We start from the raw sequence: 20,152 nt of genomic DNA on the forward strand, positions 1-20,152 counted from the left end.
TGATTTATATTCATCCTTTCTTTTGACCATTCATTTGGAATATATAGGTCTATTGGTTCCCCCCCCCAGCTGTCCTTCCACCAGATCATTGCTTCCCTTGACACTTCTAGCCACTATTTCCCCGCTCTCCATTTCACCATTCATTTCTTTCTGTGCCTTTTCACCACCATTCTAACCACTGTCCCCCGCTCCTTTGCCTTATTAGCTGGGCATCACTGAAATTTGAAGTTCCAGCACCTGGCACTACAGATGCCCAGAGCAACAATCGCAGAAAAGCCCTGTTGGCTTTTGAAGATGGCATGCTCAGTTGCTTTGCGGAGATGGCCCACGGGAAGTCTAGTCGCGTGTAGGTGCCGTGAGGGGGAACATTGCAAAAATATAGCAAAGTAACCAGTCTTTGCTGAGCAAATACAGAATATGAATCTCCCCTCCCATTTGAGTACTTTTCACAGGAAAAGTTAAAGGCATACCCCTGAAAGCAGAGTGAGCAGTTGAATTATAAATTAAATTAATACTTTAAATGTATTAGTTGCAATGTGTTAACTCTTTCCCGTTTACAAACAATAAGATATTGGCCTAGATAGAGCACGTATCTAAAAGATAAGTGAGCTCTGTCTTTTCCCCCTCACTATTTGAGGGGATTTGAAACATTTTTGAAGGGTGTACATCTATGTAAGTCCACCTGTTTTATCTGTCATCTCAATAAGTTATTTGTGAAAGTCCTGGGAAAAGTTTCTAGGACACCTAGCCGGCTAGTTTTGATTCTGACCAGGAGAGGGCAGTGGTGTGCACGGATGGATAGTTATACATACAAGCGCTGAAGCCATGGAGTGAAGAAAATAACACATTGTAAAATCCAGAGCAAAGATAAGCCAACTGCAGACGAATATATAAAAGAGAGAGAGAGAAAAGCACATTTCTCCACAGGCATGTTACTGATTGCCTACAGCCAGGAACAGAGGTATTTTGTTTGTGGCGTGTGTATTGCCTTGGCTTTCTCCTCATAAATAAATGATTGTTGGGACTCTGCAGTAAGTGAATAATAATGGTTTTGAGTGCCTGACAGTTTGCTACTCCACTATTTGTGAGAATGTACAAGAAATCTAAGTGTTGGCAGTACTGGGTGTACATCTCTCTGCACTGCTGTGTCTACATGATAGTTGCACATGGGAGTGCACGTGTGTGGGTCTGACCGCGTTTCTATGTACAGGTGGTCACGTATCCCTCATGGATGGTAGTATGACTCTTCATATGTGCATGTGAGACACGTGTGCCCTTGTGCTTGTGATCTGTAGATGTAAATAGGATGGTCTCCTCCACTGCCACTTTGTGTGCATGAAGTCACAGTTGTCTCTGAGTTGCGTGTCCCTTTTCTCCTATGCGTGGCTGTGCACTTATGTGTGGGTGATTGCGTAACTATATGACTACGGTGTCACATTGATGCATGTAGCCTCCTCTGTTGCTCCTGTCTGCTTCATGCGTCCCGCCGGGGGAGATCTGTGTGCAGTGTTTGGTTGTGTCTTCGGCATGTGTCTTTCTGTGTAAGTTGTGTGTGTGTGTGTGGGGGGGGGGGGGGGAGGGGTTACGGTTGTCTCTCTGGTGCCTACTGTGGTGTGCGTGGGTGTGGAGAGGTGTGTTCAGCTGCCTCCGTCTCCCCTTTGTGTGCGTGTGTGTGTGGTTGTCTCCCTGAGGAATCATCCCGTGGGGGGGGGCGCGCGCAGAGTTGCAGGGGGTCTCCCTCTGCGTGTGTGCAGTCGTCTCCCTGAGGACTTATGCTGGGGGGTGCACGGGGTCTCTGAGGGGCCTCCCTGTGAGGCGGTATGTGCAGGGTTGTCTCTCTGCGTGGGGCTGTAGGGGTGTCTCTGAGGGGCGTGGATGTGGGGGGGAATGTCGTTGTCTCCCTGTGGAATCTCCCTTGGTGTGTGAGTGTGTGTGTGTGTCTGCGAATGTGGGGGGCTGTGTGTGTGGGGTCCCTGAGGACTGTCCCTGGATGTGTGCGGGTGTGTGTGTGTGTGTGTGTGTGTGTGGGGGGGGGGGGGGGGGGGGGGGGGTGTCCCGCGGGGGCGGGGGCCGTGTGCGCGTGCGTGCCCGCGGCGGGGGGTGTCCCCGGGCCGGCGGCGGAGCGGATTGGATCCGCACGGCGCGGTGCGCGAGGCCCGGTGCCCCGTGGGGCGGGGGCGGGGCGGTGCCGCAGTGCCGCGCGGTGCCGCTGGGGCCGGGCAGGGGGCGCTGCTGCCGTGAGGCCGGGCCGGGCCGCGTTGGGAGTGAGGAGCCGAGCGAGGCGGCGGCGGCCTCTGTATGGCGGCGGCGCGGAGCGGGCCCGGGGCCCCCAGCCATGCGCGCCCGGCGGCGCCTGCCGCCTCGCCAGGTGAGTGTCGCCCCGGCCCGCAGGCCGCTCCTCAGGCCCCGGCTGCCGCTCGGGCGCTGCTCGGCCGCTCGGGGGGACTGCCGGGGCCGGGCGGGGGCAGGTGCGAGGCTCCGTGTCCCCGGGCCGCCCTCCAGCCTCCCCGCCGCTGCCTCAGCCTGGCGGTGCCGGCCGCCGCGGACCCGAGGGCGCATCCTGCCCCCAGCCCGGAGCCGACTGGAGGTTTGCAAAGTGTCTTTGTTGCTTGGACATGGTTGTTGTGTTTTTTATTTATTTTTGATTATTTGCGTGGTTTGATGAGAGAGGAATTGAAACCTGCCCCCCTCCCCCTCCCCCACGTGCCTGCACCTTTGGGCAGCGTTTAGTCCTCATGAATCTGCCTCCGAGGGTTGGCCAGGCTGCGTCCACTCGCAGACCAGCAGGGTCTGAGCCGGGTCTGTCCGCAGGCTTCGTCTGGCACTGCCGGGGCCAGATCCGGCTGTGCTCTGGTCCACCTGCATGGGCAGGCGGCCCCCATCAGGATATGTTAGGCAGGGGAACAGCCTGGTGCAATCTGGATGTGCAGGGCAAACACCCCTGTTATAGGCTAACTCGGGCAGCCAATTATTTCGGGCGGAGGGCCACTTACTGAGTTTTGGCAAGCCATCGAGGGCCTTGTGACAGGTAGCCCAGGGCAGATAAATATTAATTTTTAAATTTTTTAGGGCCAGATAGAATGGCCTGGCGGGCTGCATCTGACCCACCCCAGGCTAACTCAGGGAGAGACGGGGCCTGGGCTTCAGTGGGCTGGAGCTCGGGTTTGTCAGATGCTGTGACAGCCAAAGGTTTTTTGTCCAGGTTTTGGATCCAAAACAGAAAGAGAGAGGAGAGGCCGGAGGGTGTAGGAGGAGCTCTTCTGAGGGCTGGGAGGGATTTATGGACCAGAAAGTGCTTCAAGACAACCTAAACTCTGATTTATTTTTATTAGTTATTTATTTTAAATGATATGGAATGGACATAGGGTTTCAGGCATTCCTGATGGGTACTTCAATGATGACAACCACTTTAAAAACCCAGTGTAAACGTGAAAACCTGGAATTGAATATAAATATTTACAGTCCTGGTTCAAGTATGGCTGAAAACTGGTGAGCATGGGCATCTTTATGACATGCTGGACCAAGAGTTGGGGGAAACATAGGAACATGTTCGGATATTTTGGGGTGAAACAGGAATGGCACCTGCAACTTGATGTTCTCCAGTCCAAAGCTGGACCTGGATTCAGGCTCCTGCTCCATCCTCTCCCCCATGTAGACCTGCTCAGTTACCTGCTGTGAGTAGAGCATGCCTGGCTCTAGCTTTAGACTAGTCGTCTTCAGTACATTACAAAAAACAGTTGCTAATTCTTGGCCTTTATTGGTGTGCTTTAGATTATAGCTGGCCATTAGGTCAGGAGAGAAATGCTTCTGAATCCAGGTTCCAGGGTTCAAGATCAGGTTAAGAATCAAATTAAATAATTTTACTTTTAATTTGGCACAAGTGGTAGTCAGTGCCAGAGGGAATGGGGGTACATGGAACAAGGGCAGAGGCTGAAGAGCCTCTGCTTTGGGAATGTTGTTTGGCCTGAATGGGGGAGGAGGAGAGAGATGCACTTCTCTAACGTGGCTTGAGAATGGGATACCAGTTTCTGTTGCTGCATATCCCTGAATTGTGTCAGTATCAGCACAGGGTAAACGGTTGTTTTTACTTTATATAAGGCCTTCTGAATGATCCATAGGTTTTTATATAAGCGCAAATCTTATGTAAAATATTGAAACGGTGAGAGATTCCTTGACTAAATAACAGAGCCAAATGTTGTACATATTTATGAGTTCACTTCATTATTTTCAAATGTGAAGAGAATCAAAGTAATGGCACGCAATCAAGGAAAATGAACATTACTAAGTCCAAAATGTTACATTTCCAACAAGTGGAATTATGCTATAGTAGTAACTCAGTTTATTAAAATGGATATTTTTTAAATTATAACTTTCAGTGTTTATTTTTGTTTCCTGTTGCTTTTACCCATCCTTCAGAAAATAAAAATTGACTAATCATTTTCGCTCTTATTTTTAGTGAGTGTAATAGTCTGGTTTTAAATGCTCCCTACCACTGTTAATTTGGTTTGGGTTGTAAACACTGAGGGAATGCATCAAGCTTTCTCTGTTGGATTTTAATTTAAAAAGGTTTTGTAACATTAAGAGGCTATGTGTAGGGACAAGGATTTGGAAATTGGGAGAGCTGAGTTTTACTTCTGGCTTTATCAAAGATTTCCTTTGTGACCTTGGGCAAGTCATTTAATGATTTTGTGCTCCAGATTTTTTGGTCTGTAGAAAATGAATAATAAAACCCCTCACAAGTGTTGTGACATTCAGTTCATTTTGGTTTGTGGTCTGAAATCCTCTGGGGAGAATGACTGTAGAAAATAATTTATTATAACTACCGATCCTGTGTGTTGGGCCAAATCTGGTTTAGCAATGTATTTTTAAAAGCAGCATATTTTCATGTGTTGTTTCACTTCATTGAAACCAAACACAGAAGCAACAAAATTAGATTCTGAGATTTTTATCTAAATATGATTTTAGGATCCTTCATCTCTAGATTTTGAAGGTGCCATTACAAGTTAATGAGTATAATGATTTTTTTTATTGGTATTCAGTGTACAGAAGCATCTTTACAGTAATTTATAGTTAAGATTTACGTATTTGTCCCACTGTAGATTAGAATTATATTCTCTCCCAATGAAAAAATGTAATATTCTTTTTAGAGTATAGCCCTGAAGTATTACCAAAAAAAAAAAGAAAAGAAAACTTAAACGTATTGATACTCGGTTTACCAAGATTACAGCTCCACCATGAAGAGCTGGTTAAGTTTCAAACAAACAAGCCAAAGTCAAGTAGGGCTGTGTGAAACAGCACCATTTCATTTTGCTTTCCATTTCGCTGTTTTGAAGGGACAGTGTTTTGTTTTGTTGTTTTCTATTGTTTTGAGGCACAGTTCCATTTCAATTCGTCAAAACTCTTTCGACGTTTTGCCCATGGGCTATAATGGGGAATCATGAAAATAACTACAACTTTGTTATTTCTTGCTTGATTCAGATGCAAATTGCAGGGGTGGTAGCCCCTTCTGAGACCATGAAGCCTGCCAGGTTTCAAGGAGATAGGTGCAGAGGTTTCTGGGAAACTGCACCTCAAACTGTCCAAAGCAAAACTAGTGCCGGCAGGGGAGCCTCCTGTTGCCTGGTGTGCTGATCCGGCGGTCCACCCGCACCCCCAGGGAGTCTGTGGGACTCTGTCTGACTCCTGGGTGTGCAGAGCCACGATCTGCACACTTTCAAAACGGGCCCCCAAAAGCAGCACTTTTTCAAAATGTTTTGAGTGCCCTTTTTTCATTTCAAAGCTGTTTCAAAGGCTTTTGTTTCATTTTGATTTTGCTGTTTTGAGCTTGAAATGTGTCAAAACAGCTTTGACATGAAACACCCAGTGAAATTTCGCACATCACTAAAGTAAAGGTGGTTGATGTAGCAAACCCTAAAACAGATGAGCCAATAATTTTTAAGGTCATTATTGGAGAAACAAAATCAGAATACAGTATAAGAGAAGTAGATAAAAAGACATGGTGTATAATGATTATGCTGGGTAACAATGGGATAGTGACAGTGTGAGACAGTTTAGAAGGAACAATCTGCTCAAACTCACTGAGTTAGAGAAGTCAGATAGTCTAGGCGATTGTTTTAGTGGAACAGCGTGCCAGTCGATTAAAGGGAAAACTAACCTGTTTGACCTGCAGGTAAGTAGCTGCTGCTCTTTTGTGTTCTCTGAAGCAAGAAGCTCTGCTCAGCTGATTGGGAAGTAGCTTTCAGAGTGGCTTGTTTCCATCAGAACTGCTCTGTATAAAGAGTGTAGACTGCTATTGCTTATGAAAACCAGGGAGAAAAATCTTTAAAGGCTTGATATTTATAGAACAATGCTGTTTTGTTTAATAAATTCCAGGAACAAGGAGCAAACTTTTGGATAAGGCTAAAGAGACTTGCATTTTTCTAAATCTTAGATAGCCGACTATTAAGGTATATTAACATGAAAGCAGTAGATGTATTAAATATACCCGTGGTTTACGTCTTAGACTGTTTAGACAAGTGTTGTGTTTTTCAGTACTATATGGGAGGCTGAAAATTAAACACAAGTAAACTCAGGTAATGACAGGATGTTTTCACATCTGGACTTAATGTTAGACTTTTAAATCAGATTTTTCTCTGAGTTCTTCAATCACATATCATAGACATTCAAACTGAATCATATATCTAAGGATACCACTAATGGCTAGTTCGACTATATTATTTGCAGTGTGGAGCTTGAATGTAAAAATGTTTAACATACGTACTGGTTAGGTAGGAATAGCATGCTGTTCTCTACTGTGAATATGTAGTTTATCATAATAAACACCGCCTCCAGGACTACTGCAGTAACTTTTTTGTAGTTCTTCCAGGTAATTCAAATATGGCCAAATACATTTTCAAATTTTAAAATGAATATTGGAATGGCTTGCCTTGAAGTTCTTGGGTTCTTATCATCAGGGTACGTGGTCCTAGAGAACATTTACCAGACTCCACAGCATTCCTGTTTTCTTAGCTGAGGTAGCCAACATTTTTCAGTTTAGAAGTGTATTGCATATCACTGTAGTTCCTTTTTTGCTTCTTTCTGGTTTGGTCTGTTTCCCCTCTGGTTGTCCCCAGTGAGGAGTGTAGTTTAGTACGCTCTTGTTAAATTATGCTTTTCATGGGATGCTCTTGCAGGCCAAATGTGACTAGGGTATTACAAAGAGAAGGCATCTATAGATAGGTTGTGTCGTGTGTCCCGTCCCCCCCCTCCCCCCCCCCCCCAAAAAAAAAAAAAAAGTTCCCAACATTTCTGTCACTGATTCAGATACACTATAACAGCAAAACTGGAAACATTTGTGTTCCAGGTTTTAAGACATCTACTGATATTTTAAGCAGTGTTGCTGAATCCCCTTTAGGGCTGGGCTGTATATATGGAAAGCTGTCAGCATCTTCTATAGACCAGTGCTCTCTCATTTGCTGTCGCTGGTGGAACTGAACTAAAGTTTGCAAAGAGAAAAACATAATATAGTCGCAAGGCCCTAAGCAATTTTTCTTGCATCAACTCTCTCTGAGAACATTTTTACAAGCTAATTACACTTTGGAGGCATGGCCTTCCTGAGTTTGTTCCCCTACATTCTCATACTCATAATGGGGGGATTTGAAATGATCCAATAACGTTAGACAATATTATGAACCCTTATGAGTGGGGGACCATCTGCCTGATTAGAAGCTTGGGAATGTATTTCACTTGGCAAATTCAGTTAGCAAATACCAGTTTATTTCTACCTACTGTAGTTTATTTACTTAATGCTTGAATAGTCCCAAAGATGTTAGACCAGCTTTGAGGCTACACAAAAGGGCAAAATGCTTAATATATGTCCTAAGTACAATGACTATGGCATTGTCAGTGGAGTGGCAGATGTGGGGGAAACCTATCCCTCCTTCCTCCCAGCATATTTGGAATCCAGAGGTCATTTCCCTTAAGATGGTCATTTAAAATTAGGTCAAACGTATGCCAGTGCTGTTTAGGCTTCTTTTAGTTTAAAAAGAAAAAGAAAAAAAAGTACAGTTGCACTAATAAAACTTTGCAACATTATTTTTTTTACTTTATTAAAATGGGATCTTTGTGACATTCAGAAGCTCTCCCAGGGTGTCACAATATTTTGAGTTAGAGTTCCTGAATAATAGAAGTTTTTGTTTAAATGCTTAACTTATCCAGAACTTTAGCATGGCAATACAAAATGAAACCATTATTTGTTTAGTAAATGCTTTTTCTCAGCACAGTTATAGTTATGCACATTGAAATTTAAACGTTTCTTTCAAGGAGTAATAGAAGTAGAAAATTCAAATCAAATTATAGAGGGCTTCATGCTGGGTTTTTGTTTTTTCTAAGAAATAGTATGATAAACTTGGTAATGTTCATTGGAAGAAGCACATGAAAGAGCTTTCCAAATCCCATAATACCCATTCTGTATATGAATGACACCGTAATTATTAATGAAGATTTCTGTATTTTGGTTTCAGTTTTGTAATATTTCAACTCTGCTTTGAACTTTGCACTGTTCATCTATCTTTTTTTTTTGGCTTTAAATATGTTTTGAATGATTGATTTGAGAATAAAATTAAGGTTAATTCGGGGGTATTTTATGTTGTATATAGTTATTGCAAAATATAGGTCGAAACAAGTTTGTAGAGCGTGCATTAAGAAACATATTAAATAAAATTTGGCCAACTAGAGTGTTAGAACCAATATTTAAATGTAAAAATTAAGACAGCCTCAGGTTAAAAAATAGACTTCTTTGGTATTGTTACCAATATAATGTAGATTTTTAAATGTAAGCAGCTAATTTGCAATTTACCATTGTTTGTTTTGTACATTTTACTCAGCTTTGACAATGAAACTGATCTCTCAATCTCACTTTTATAGTTCTCTTGCATTTATTCTGCCAAGAGCTAGCTAGCAAATGCTGTAGGGGATATACACGGAAGAAAGCCGTTGAAACAGAGCTAGTGTTGATTGATTTTGGTTCTGCTATTCTAGGCTGTGCTCAGACTGAACTTGATGTTACTGAGCACTTAAGAGGTTGTTGGAAGGGTGGTGCTACAGAGCTTTGTCTACACTGTTAAAATTACAAAGAAATTCCCAGGAGCTCAGCTTCTGAAACCAGTGGAAGCCCAAACATGGATCAGGTGTTGGTTTTTGGGCCTGTTTTTTTATCAACATTGTGGTGCCAAAAATGGGTCTACCTTCTGGAGTCCTATCTGCACAGTGACTATCACTATTTTTACTCATGTTCTTCTGAATTTGTTGGACTCATTAGTAGGAAATTGGTGACAAAAGCAGGCTCTGTAACATCCTTTTAAAAATAATTTAGATATTGCATCACAAGTGCAATATTTGATATTATACACTAATTCTGTAAATAAGCCATCTCTTAATGTGTATGTTTTCAAGCCTGTAAATGTTAAGATTTTCCATTGAGGAAAGCATTGCATAAAACATTTTTAAATGGATGTAATTTAAAAATACCCTAGAAACTAAGTGATGTAGTATAATTTAATTTTCTTAGAAATTCCTGTCTTAGTACATAACAGAATATGGAGTAGTGTAGACATATATTGGGATCAGATGACTCAAGTTCATTCTTCACTTAATGTATGCATAGTCTTGGCATGTCAGGATGGAAATGCTGTTCTATAATACAATAAAGCAATGTAGGCTGATTTTCAGACTTTGTGTCTGATATCTTAATGGGCAAACAATATTAAACAACCTCTAGAATTTTGTGAAAGGCAATGATTTTTGTGAGTGATAACTTTTGTTGGACCAACTTCATGTTTTCTTGGACCATCATGGCTACAATATTGCTCCAACACTACTCCTGAATTTTGCTACTTAGTAAATTGCCATTGCTTCTACTTGTAGGCTAGCTTCATAGTCTAGCCCAGGGGGCATGTTTATTGTCAGTATATTGTGGAATTGTAACATTGTGGTAGAAAGATTAATTTAAAAGTAATATATTATCAAAGCTCTTCTGTTGTTTGGTGTATGCAACTTATGAAAACACACTTACTTCAAGCTTTTAAGCTACAGTGTAAGCAGGTTGCTTTAGATAGCATGGGTGTAAATTGGCAATTAACCAAATTAACTAAATTTTGAGGTTTTTGCATGGGTGCATGCTTTTGTACTAGTGGTGAAGCGTGAATGAAAAGCCAGTTTGCTGTATACACTGCACTCTACGTTCTTGATGCTGATATAACTGTGAATTAAATAAAAACTGTCCCCTGATATATGGAGCATTAATTCACCCTCTACTCCTTTGTAAGTACTAATACACTACAGCTGATACTTGAAAGCATCATTTTATTTGCATCATCATTTCCTAGCTGAATTTAACTTCTCATCTCTAGAATGTGTTCGATTTTTTTTTCTTAATTTGTGTACATTTCTGTATACTGGTTGGATTATTTTTTTTTTTTTTACAAAAAGGATGTAAATTATAGTAGTAAATGAGAAATAAAAACTATTTTGGAGACTCATGTGCAGCAAGTGTAAAGTAAATATTCTCGGTAGTGGCATTGTCCCTGTACTGTCTTTCTGTTTCCTCAGCCTTACTTTTCCCTCTAGCCACAGGCATTCATTTCTATTGATAAGAATTTCAAAGAAAAATAGTCCGGGAGCTGGAGCATACATGTATTCCAGCCTCTTGGCTCCCCAGGTTGGTTTTCCAGCCAGGGGTTACCCTGAGCCTTTAGTGGAGCCCATTTCTTGACAACTTGTCCTCTCCCCTACCCAGGAATGGGACAGGTTGTCAATAGGTAGCCCCCTGGGCTTTAAATTGCCTTGTGTTGTGTGAAGCCCAGAAGGGCTGGATACAGGGTGATTTAAAGCCAGAGGTGTGGAGTAGCAGGGCTGGGGGTAGCCTCTCTGACCATAGGTCCCAGCTCCCCAGCTGCAGCATTTAAAGCCTGCAGGGCTGTGAGCTGGGGCAGGGGGAAATAACATTTAAAGCCTGGGGGCTTGGAACCAGGTGAGGCTGAACTTTCCCAGCCATGATTTCTGGCCCACTGGCTTTGAGATCCCTGTCCACGCCTCTCAGCTGAGCACCAAGGGGGCTGAGAACCAGGCTTAGGGATAGCTTCTCCATCCCTGGTTCCTGCTCTTGTGGGCTTCACAATCTGAGCAGCAGGGACAGTATTTAAAGCTGGGGCACCAGGAACTGGGGATGGGGGAAGGGGCATTATACTGGGTCTGGAACTCTCTTAAGCCTCAGCGAGGGCTTCATCTCTGATTGCACCTGCTTCCCCTCCAGGGTAAAACAGAGGAATGCACTGGGTTGGGACTTTTCTTCAGTGGAAACCCTCTTGGGGCTCTGAGAGGGTTCTTGCTGCAAAAGAATGGCTATCTCTGTCCCATCAATAAGCCCCTGCATGGTATGTCAGGGAGCTAATGCTCTTCTTCCCTCCCTCTCCCTTGGAGGGAAGAAGGAAGGGGAAGCAGAAGGCTGTGGGATACTGGGCGACCTCAACATCCTGAGAGAAATAAGCGAGACGGTCGGAAAAAGGAAATACAAAATAGGAAGGGAATACCAGGAACCACTCTTTTAATTCTGTTTTTATTCGATGTTTAAAGTATGCTGATTGATTCACAGAAAAATAATCCCTTCTTTCAATAGTTTAAAAGCTATGGCCCTAATCCAGGGGTGGGCAAAATATGGCCTGCCAACTGATTGGATCTGGCCTGCCCAGGGTATCCACCAGTTGATTGGATCCAGCCTGTGGGTGCCCCTGTGATGCTTTGTGTGGGACCACATTCTGCCTGGGGCAGCTCATGCTGTGCTCCAGGTTGCACCCATGGGCCCCAGTCCAGGCCACCGCACACAGCTTCTGTTGGGGCTGCTCCTGGTGTGGCTGCAGCCACCTAGGTGCTGCTTAGCTTCCCACGCCTCCTGTGGCAGCTTCTCCTCTTGCTGTTCCCGTGCCACTCTGAGCAGGGAGGAAGCTTCAGTTGGGCAGCTCCTGCCCCAGTTTGTGGGGCTCTGGCTCCAGCTCCAGTTTTCAGCTCTCTTCCACCCACTCCACCTACCCAAAACATAGGCAGTTTTGATGAGTTGTTGTTGCACTGTGGGGAGGCGAGGGGAAGGAGGTGTGCTGATCTGGCCCATCACAACTCATCAAAACTCCCTATGTGCCCCACAAGCCCAAATAATTGGCCACCCCTGCCCTAATCCTATAAAAAGACAGGCATCTCCATGATGATCAATGTTTTTGTGAAGCCCTAATTATTAAGTGAGGATTATATCTTTGTTTGAGATTGGAATTTGTGTGGGGCCAAGTCACTTTTTATGTGTGTGTATAGTGGAGCGCAAGGATTTCAGCTCTGGTCTTAGGGCTTCCAAAAATGATAAATAATAATGCCAGGTTTGTTACAGTCATGGCTGGAATTCCAGTCTGTGTGTACATGTCAATATAACTTACATGCACTGTTGTCTAAACAGTAAGCGTGTTTTTTGATATTTTGGGTTAGTAGGCAACTTGAGAAAGTCACAGGTAGGGCCGTGCGACGCTTCGGGTGCTGATTTGATTTGGAGGAGATTTGGCCTGATTCAGCGGCCAAATGTCTGAATCCAAATTGAATGGGGAGACCAACAAAGAGGTCTGAATTTATTCAAAGCTTTCTGAATCGATTCGGAAAAGATTCGGAGAGATGTAGAGATTCGGGCAGTCCCTGCTCACCACTGTGGGGAGCTGGACGCAGACTCTGTGCTAGTAAGTAGGGGGTGGGGTTGGGAGGGGCTGGAGGGAGGGGGCCATGGGGGGACCCCTGCCAGGCCCCATCCCCTGCCTGCTCCCCCTGAGTGCTGCCCCAGCTCCCTGCTCTTAATAATAATAATAAAAAAACTAAAAAGCCCTGCACTCACTGGCTGCTGCTGTGGCCACTGGGGCTTCTGGGGGCTTGGGGCAGAGGCCCCCCACACAGCACAGGGCAGTGGGGGGCAGCAGTGATCACCATCCCCACCTGGCAGCTTACCAAATGCCTCCCCCCCTCCCCGCTGCAGATTACCAGCAACAGTAGCCGTGTTTTTGGCCTCGTGGCACAGCCCCCCTGCACAGTGAGCGGCAGTGCAGCTCGACCCCAGCCACCAGGTGTCCGTGTAGCCTCTGCCACAGTGCACTGCTGTGGCCCAGCTTGGCGTGCAGCGCGGGGCCGTGTACTTTTGGGCAGCTCTGGGCTGTCACCCGTGGCTGCGCATTGCTCACGGAGACTGCTGGCCAGACTGGCCCGGGTCCTGCATGCATGAGCCCTGCATCGTCTAGCTGGGCCGGTTCTGTGCGCGCAGGACTTGGGCTGATGTGGCCTGTAGTCCCCCTGAGCAGTGCGCAGCCCCGGGTGACAGCCTGGAGCTGCCTGAAAGCACATGGTCCTGTGCCTTGCCTCGACGAGCTGGGCTGCAGCAGCATGCCGTGGTAGAGGCCATGTGGATACCTGGCAGCTGGGGCTGAGTCGTGCTGCCCCCTGCCATGCAGGGGGGCTGTGCCATGAGGCCAAGAGCTTGGCTGCTGTTGCCGGTAAGCTGCAGGGGGTGGAGGCTGCAGCTGAGTGGGGGGGGTTGCACCCAGCTGTGGGGTGAAGGGGGTGGGTTTGAAGCCATGTGGGGGGGCGGCTGGCAGACCCACCCTTCCTGAGCTGCCCCCCCATGGTTCCCCTGCACCCTCAGTATCCTCCCCCCCAACTTCTCTGGCTCCCCCCACCCCCTACTTACCTGGCATGGAGCCCAAGTCCTGGTTGCTGTGACTTCTGTGGGGGGCATGTGGCCCGTGGGGGGGGCAGTCATTGAGGTGTGTAGGGGGCCTGTGCTCTGTGGGGTACAGGGGACCCACTCTTCCTGAGCATCCCCCCATAGCCCCCTCCACCCACATTGCCCTCCGGAAAAACCCCTCACCCACATTCCTGGCCCTGTGGGGCAGGAGTGAGGGGAATGAGGTGGGGGGTAAGTTGTGGGTTGAGAGTGAGGGGCAAGGGCAGGGGCAGGGCACTGGCATATCAGTGTTGCTCAACACTGCACATCCTGGTGAGTGAAAGGGGTAGGGGCAGCTCTGATTTTTCTGTGACAGAGGTGCCCAAAGTCAATGCCAAACTATAGATAATTAGAATTTATTTTATTATGATGATGGAGGGACTGGTAGGCTTCCAAGTTTCTTTACAATTGTAAATATATCAATAAAACATTGCCTAACTGATCTCATGGTCTTTTGTTTTAATTGGATTTGGGGGTATTGTAAAGAGTGAATTTGGGATTTTTTTTTTCAGAGAATTTGCAGGTTTTAAATAGGGAACACCAGAATTCCTGCTAGTGAGGCTAGTGGCAGGACCCAGACAGAAGAGCCTGCTCAGGGCTGGCACCTGAGACCCAGCTGGAGGTGGCTGACCTCCTGGCCACTTGGGGCCAGGAGGACATGCTTTGACAGTTCAAAGCAGGCCACTACATGGAAACGTCTTCCAGGTGATAGCTTCCCAGATGGCCGGGCAGGGGCACACATGGCAGTAGTACCACACAAAGGCAGCTATCCAGCCACAGCCCACTGGCAGCTGGCCCAGAGGGGCAGGTGCCTCTACTGGCTGTGCAGTCCCCATCCGGGTCTGACAGGCACACAGCTTTGGGGCCACATGCTGTCACAGGTAGCAGCAGGTCATAGCCAGGCAGCAGCCCCCACTTCTAGACTACTGCAGTGGGTAGAGGGTGAAGGGAACTCTCAGGGATGCTTCAGCAGTCCAGCTGGTACAAGGGCTGATACCAATTGGGCAGCCTCCAGAAGCTCCTGAGAGCAAGTAACCCTGAGCTACTTGTCAGGGCAGCCTTTTATATTGTTGGGTCCAGCACAGGTGCTAGCCCTGGGCTCTAGCTTCCCCTGGGTACAGATCCAGGAGGAGGCAGGCAGGGTTATTTTGCCCCAGGTGGCACAATTTGCCCCACACCAAAGTGCATGTCTGGGCACATGTGCTATGGCAAAAAACCCCGGTTCAAATTTTCACAGCTTCTATCTGAGCGCCCCACTAGGCTCTTAGAGGAAAACTGAAGAAAGCCACTGAAAGATAGATGATGATTTGAAAAGCAAAGCTGAAGAAATGAGTAGAATTTTGATCAAAAAATAACTGGCACCAAGCAGAAATAGCAATAAAATTGGCAGACATTTTCAAGAGTGGATGGAGATATTGTATTTCTTTACGTTTTGGGAGTCTTAGAAATGTTGCATCTGATTTTCATTGGTTGGGAGGTCCCCAGCATTGTGGGTCCCAAGGACTGAGTAGTTTAGGAACAAGGTATCTGAATGTAATGGCAGGAAATGAGCATCCTGAAAATGTTGGCCTGTGCCTGTTGCATCTTTTTTTTTTTTCTCTTGTAATAACAGATCTCATGTTGTCATTATTATTGCACTTATCATAATCACCATTATCACTGTTTAACTAATGTAAATAATGCCTAATTGTCCTAATTCTGATTTATGCCAAGGCTGAATTGCACCACTGTGGCAGCAAAGAGGAGTTTTTCAATGAATCGAAGTGTAGTTTGCTTCCACTTTAAGGTCAGTTAACACTGCCGGAGTAGCGTAAAGGGGTGTCTGCGTAAGTGGAAAGAAAATATTCAGGAACAGCAGTGGAGCCATAGTATCAGAACACTGCAGTGCTTATTAAGTTATGAATTACTTAAGACATGTTATACAGGTGGTTGGTCATGGAGTTTAGTAACAAACTTTACAACAGCTGATGAGGCACAAGATCTAATGCTTTCATGTTACTATGTAAATAAACATCTCTTTTCATAATCAAAGCACAAAGCTTGTCACTCCCGGGTAAGTACAATTACAGGGGGAATTAAAAGGTTATCCTGCTCTCTCCAAAGTACATGTTGAAAAGAGCCTGACAATGGTCAACCCTATAAAATGTAAGATTTTGGGAATCTGATATGCTTATGTAAATAACTTATTTTGCATCTATAATTCATAACTTACCCAGTACTAACAGGCAAAAAGGGGAAGTGAGTAAGAAAGTCATGATAGCAGCAAATGATTTTGTTGTACTAGCACATTGAGCAACGCTGTTGTTTGAAAGAGGACATATCAATGTGTGTTGATGATGACAATCTTAATAGCTGATTGACTAGTTTTGGGTGGACTGAAAGGGCATGTACATATGCAGACCTACATGCTATACGGACCTTTACTTTTCTGATATTCTATGAAGAACAGCTAGATGGCTACATAACATAGCTTTGCAGATTATTTGCAATGACTTTCCTCCATGGTTAATACCTCGCTTATGTATTGGTGAACCAATGCATAAGTAGTGGTAATTTTTATTTCTAATGGCATGTTATGGAGTATTTGTTTTTTACTGGCAGATACAGTATCAGTTCCTTACATATTTCATCATTTTGGCTGCTGCTTTGGTAGTCCCAGAAGTTTAACCAATAACTCCTCAGATCTCAAGCCAGTTTTGCCCATATTGCCCAAATCTAAGGAAACGTGTGTTTCTGAGTGGTCTGTGTAATATAATAAGGGAGTCATTCTTTTTTCCCCTACACGTAAGATATGAGAGCTAGTCATAACTGATTATAGCAGTTGTCACAATACACCAATTCACCCTGAGATATGTAGGTCATTCTGCTTTACATAAGTTTACTCATCAAGCCTGTTAGGCACTTTCACCATGATAAAATTTTCTAATAGCCAATCCCCTGCCTTTCCCAGCAATAGAGGAACATGAAAAAGGGAATTGTCCCATCTTATTTAAAGTGTTTTATTTTAGGCTTTATTAGTATAAAATTTGATATAATTGTTGTTGATGTTCTGTTACATTTGCTGATTTTTTTTTTTTAAAGTGAAATGTTCTGTTCATTATATATTATACAGAGTTTGCATGTATAAAGTCAGAAATGTAAGTCCAAGTTAAATTGGAAAAGAAGGGCATGTTATTCACAATATTGCTATGAGTATTGTAGAGCATTTTAAATCTGAATATGTATGAAATGCTAACCTGAAGTTGCATAATGTATTCAGATTACAGTCATAAGGAAATTAAGTTGAGTATGGAAAAGGGGCCCCCTATCTTCCCAGAAATTTTACTCCTGCAACATGGCATCAGGTTATCCATTTGTCCTATAAAAGAGCTGCCTTCCCAGTCAGATGTGAGTGTTGCATGAGTGACATATAACTCTCCGCTCCAGCTGGGTGCCAAAGGCTCTGCCTCCATAGTATTGCATGAATTTTTTGGCATGAGAATTTTCTTTTGTCAAGAAATAAATCCGTTTCTTATCTCTTGAAATAGAAAAAAGCACGCCTGCACTGATGGAAACCGGAACTTGCCTGCTGCTGTAAACAGTGCAGTAAGCCAGGTGTCTTTTTCCATTGGGTGGTTTGTTCCCATTGCTAATTTTTCTGCCTCAGGGCAGTGGTTGATAGTGTTGCTTTCTTGTAAATTATTTCTGCCCCTCCTAGTTTTGACAGGGAAGCCTCAATACAACGTCTCTTTGAGTCTGCTTCTCTTGTATATGTATCCTGCTGCTGTCCTGACATGGGTGAATGTCTTCCCTTATTGGAGGCTCAGCAGGAGACAAGAATGAAAATAGCTGCCTTAAAATGGCACAAGGAGAAAAAGCCCTAAGTACTAAAGGAAAAGTGCAGTTATCAGTGAAAAAATTAGATTGCACTCTGCTTGTGTAAGGATTCATCCAGCTTTCCTTTATCTGCAGAATCACTTAGATTGAATAGGAACCAAGTCATAGGCCAGTCTTTCAAAGACAGAGAAGGAACATCTATGATACTGTGTTGGCTGTGCAGGGTGAGGAGGAGAAACTTAAATTTGTATACCCTGTTGCTCAGCTAGCTAATTTTTTGTTATTCTACATTGAATATTACAAGCAGTGGCAAACTTCAGAAGATAAAAAAAAAAAATCTAAGGTTACTTGGTGTTCCTTAGGTGTTGATAGGGGACGTAATAGTAGTTAAGTTTTACATCTCTTTTACATAACTACATTTGATTCAGTTTTAATTGGTTTTTAAATAAGTATTTCCCATTTTAATGAAATATTGCATAAACCAAATAAAATCCAGGTATTTTCATAGCTCCTCCTGATACTGTGACCCAGCCTTAATCTATGAATTTGTAATAGCTGATAAATGTGGTCAGAACAGTGGAAGGAACCTAGACTATCCCCAGACATTTCCAGATCAACACAAAGTAGAAGGATCCCACTATCATTGGTCTCTTGAGATTTTCATTGCTTGGATTTCAGTTTTCTATGCAGTTTTTTGCCAGGTTAAGATTGAAAAATGGTTAACAAGAAATTGTTTTTGGTTTTGATGATGTGAAAGGTATCTTTATTGTTTCAGTTGGGAGCTAAAACTAATGTGGAAGCAGCATAATGATACAGAAAAGTCTGCCTTTTCAGAGTATGAATAAATGTATTTCTTTAATATGAATTTCTGGTAAATGATTTGGGAGCTTTATTGTCTATACATGAATATTTTACAGGATGAGTTTTTTGGGGGGGCAAGGATTTTTTACTCTTTTAAGCATTCATACAGTCTTGGTTTGATTTGGAGCTTGGGGTGAAGGTTTCTTTTTAAGCGAAATAATTTTTAAAATGATGTATGGTTTCTTTGTGTCTGATCACATGCTCGTATATTTAAAATGGTAGTAAAATACCTTAAAAATGCCATTTCCTTGTTTAGGACCTAGTTTCAATTCCTTGCCACCACAGAGATTTTCATGGGCATGATATAGCTATTATTGCTGATTTAACATGTACATTTAGTAAAACCAGCTGTTCCTTTTTTGGCACATACAAGATGAAAACTACCTTATTCTTTATCTCTACACTGGATGAATGTCTCTTTGATAGTGAATTAAATGCTCTGGAAAGGTAAGAGATTGACAGCAGTTGAAGCTGAAGTCTAATGTTTATAGAGCAGATTAGAGTACATCGAGCATTGGTTCAGGCTACTTTTTGCCATTCTGTCTGCATGCCTCGACTGATTTGAAGGATCTTCGTATACAGGGAGTGTCCATTTCACAACTTTACTTATTTACTGAGGTGGCTAGTGTGTAATTATTTTTCTGGTAATGTAGAGACAAGTCCCCTTTTGTAAAGGACTAAGAAGTCTACTTAATTTGAGAGAGGCCACCAAAATGGCCATTATAAAATAGTAACTTTTAGTCCCCATCAGTCTTCAACAGGTGATCTAAACCAGCGTTTTTCAACCCGTGGGTAGCAAGACTATATGAAAAGGTTGTGAACACAGTTTAAATATGGATTCTTCTTTAAAGGAGAAAAACGTGGGAAACCCCAGCTTTTTCCTTGTGGGCTGGCACAATTCCAGCCTGCAAGGGGCTGCTTGGGGCTTCTTGGGGACAGCGGTAGGTCCAGAGGAGAAGTGCTGTTCGTTCCCAGAGGTGACAAGCTTCCAGAGAAGGTACCTCTTCCAGTGGTTTCTCTGACTGTCCTTTCATGATGCTGGAGGTCTCTTTATGCAGCGTCTTTCATGCTAAGATCCCTGTGTGCTGATCTAGTAGTATGCAGGTACCTTAACAACTGGATGCAAATGTATCTATTTTAAGTCATTTTACCTTGTCAGAGCAGCGTAGAAGAGCCCTAGTGTCAATAAGGATTGTGTCTTTATTTCTGGAAATATAACTTGTTTCTCATCCACTTAAAAAGATTCAGACTCCTTTTTTAATGTGTTGTCAACTTTTCTGATGTCTTTTTCTTCCCATCTGATGCCTTTAATCTAATATCTTAGCCATCTTTTTAATACTTCTTTATACAATATCTTTCTAGTCTTCTCATCCATCTGGGCCTGCTCTTTACCCTTCCTTTCTTGCCTTTTCCCTTTTTAGTTTCTGTTCTCTTGCAGAGCCTGGGAGAATAGGATACCTGAGGTACTCCCAAAGCAGCCCAAATGATATCAATAGTGTAGAAGATAAAAAGTTCAACTAACCATCAGCAAAACAGGGCTGTAAAATGCTGGGATAACAAGCCTGACTAGTTGTTCCCCCCCCCCCACAGTTATTCATAGTAGTCTTTGGTTTTACTAGGTGTGCAGCTTTTCTATGGGAATGTATTTTTTTCCGGGTTGATGGTATTCCTTAGTAGAGGGTGATACGTATGAATATT

The 20,152-nt window shown here is 43.9% G+C and overlaps 1 protein-coding gene across 3 annotated transcripts in view; it reads left to right on the plus strand.

Moving 5' to 3' along the window:
- Nucleotides 1-2,181: 2,181 nt before the first annotated feature.
- ZFYVE9 (zinc finger FYVE-type containing 9) overlaps nucleotides 2,182-20,152 on the plus strand; it is an 81,725-nt gene continuing 63,754 nt past the window's right edge. The window contains exon 1 of one of the 3 annotated variants that reach the window (XM_090049215.1): nucleotides 2,182-2,368. The gene's annotated coding sequence lies outside the window, so the exon portion shown is untranslated. Of the gene's footprint in view, nucleotides 2,369-2,423; nucleotides 2,588-20,152 lie in introns of those variants that run through there. The other 2 variants (XM_090049214.1, XM_090049216.1) reach the window with 2 other exon arrangements.

Source organism: Crocodylus siamensis, chromosome 5, assembly GCF_052110815.1.
Source record: "Crocodylus siamensis isolate JL-2025a chromosome 5, ASM5211081v1, whole genome shotgun sequence".
In the NCBI taxonomy this organism is placed as follows: Eukaryota; Metazoa; Chordata; order Crocodylia; family Crocodylidae; genus Crocodylus; species Crocodylus siamensis.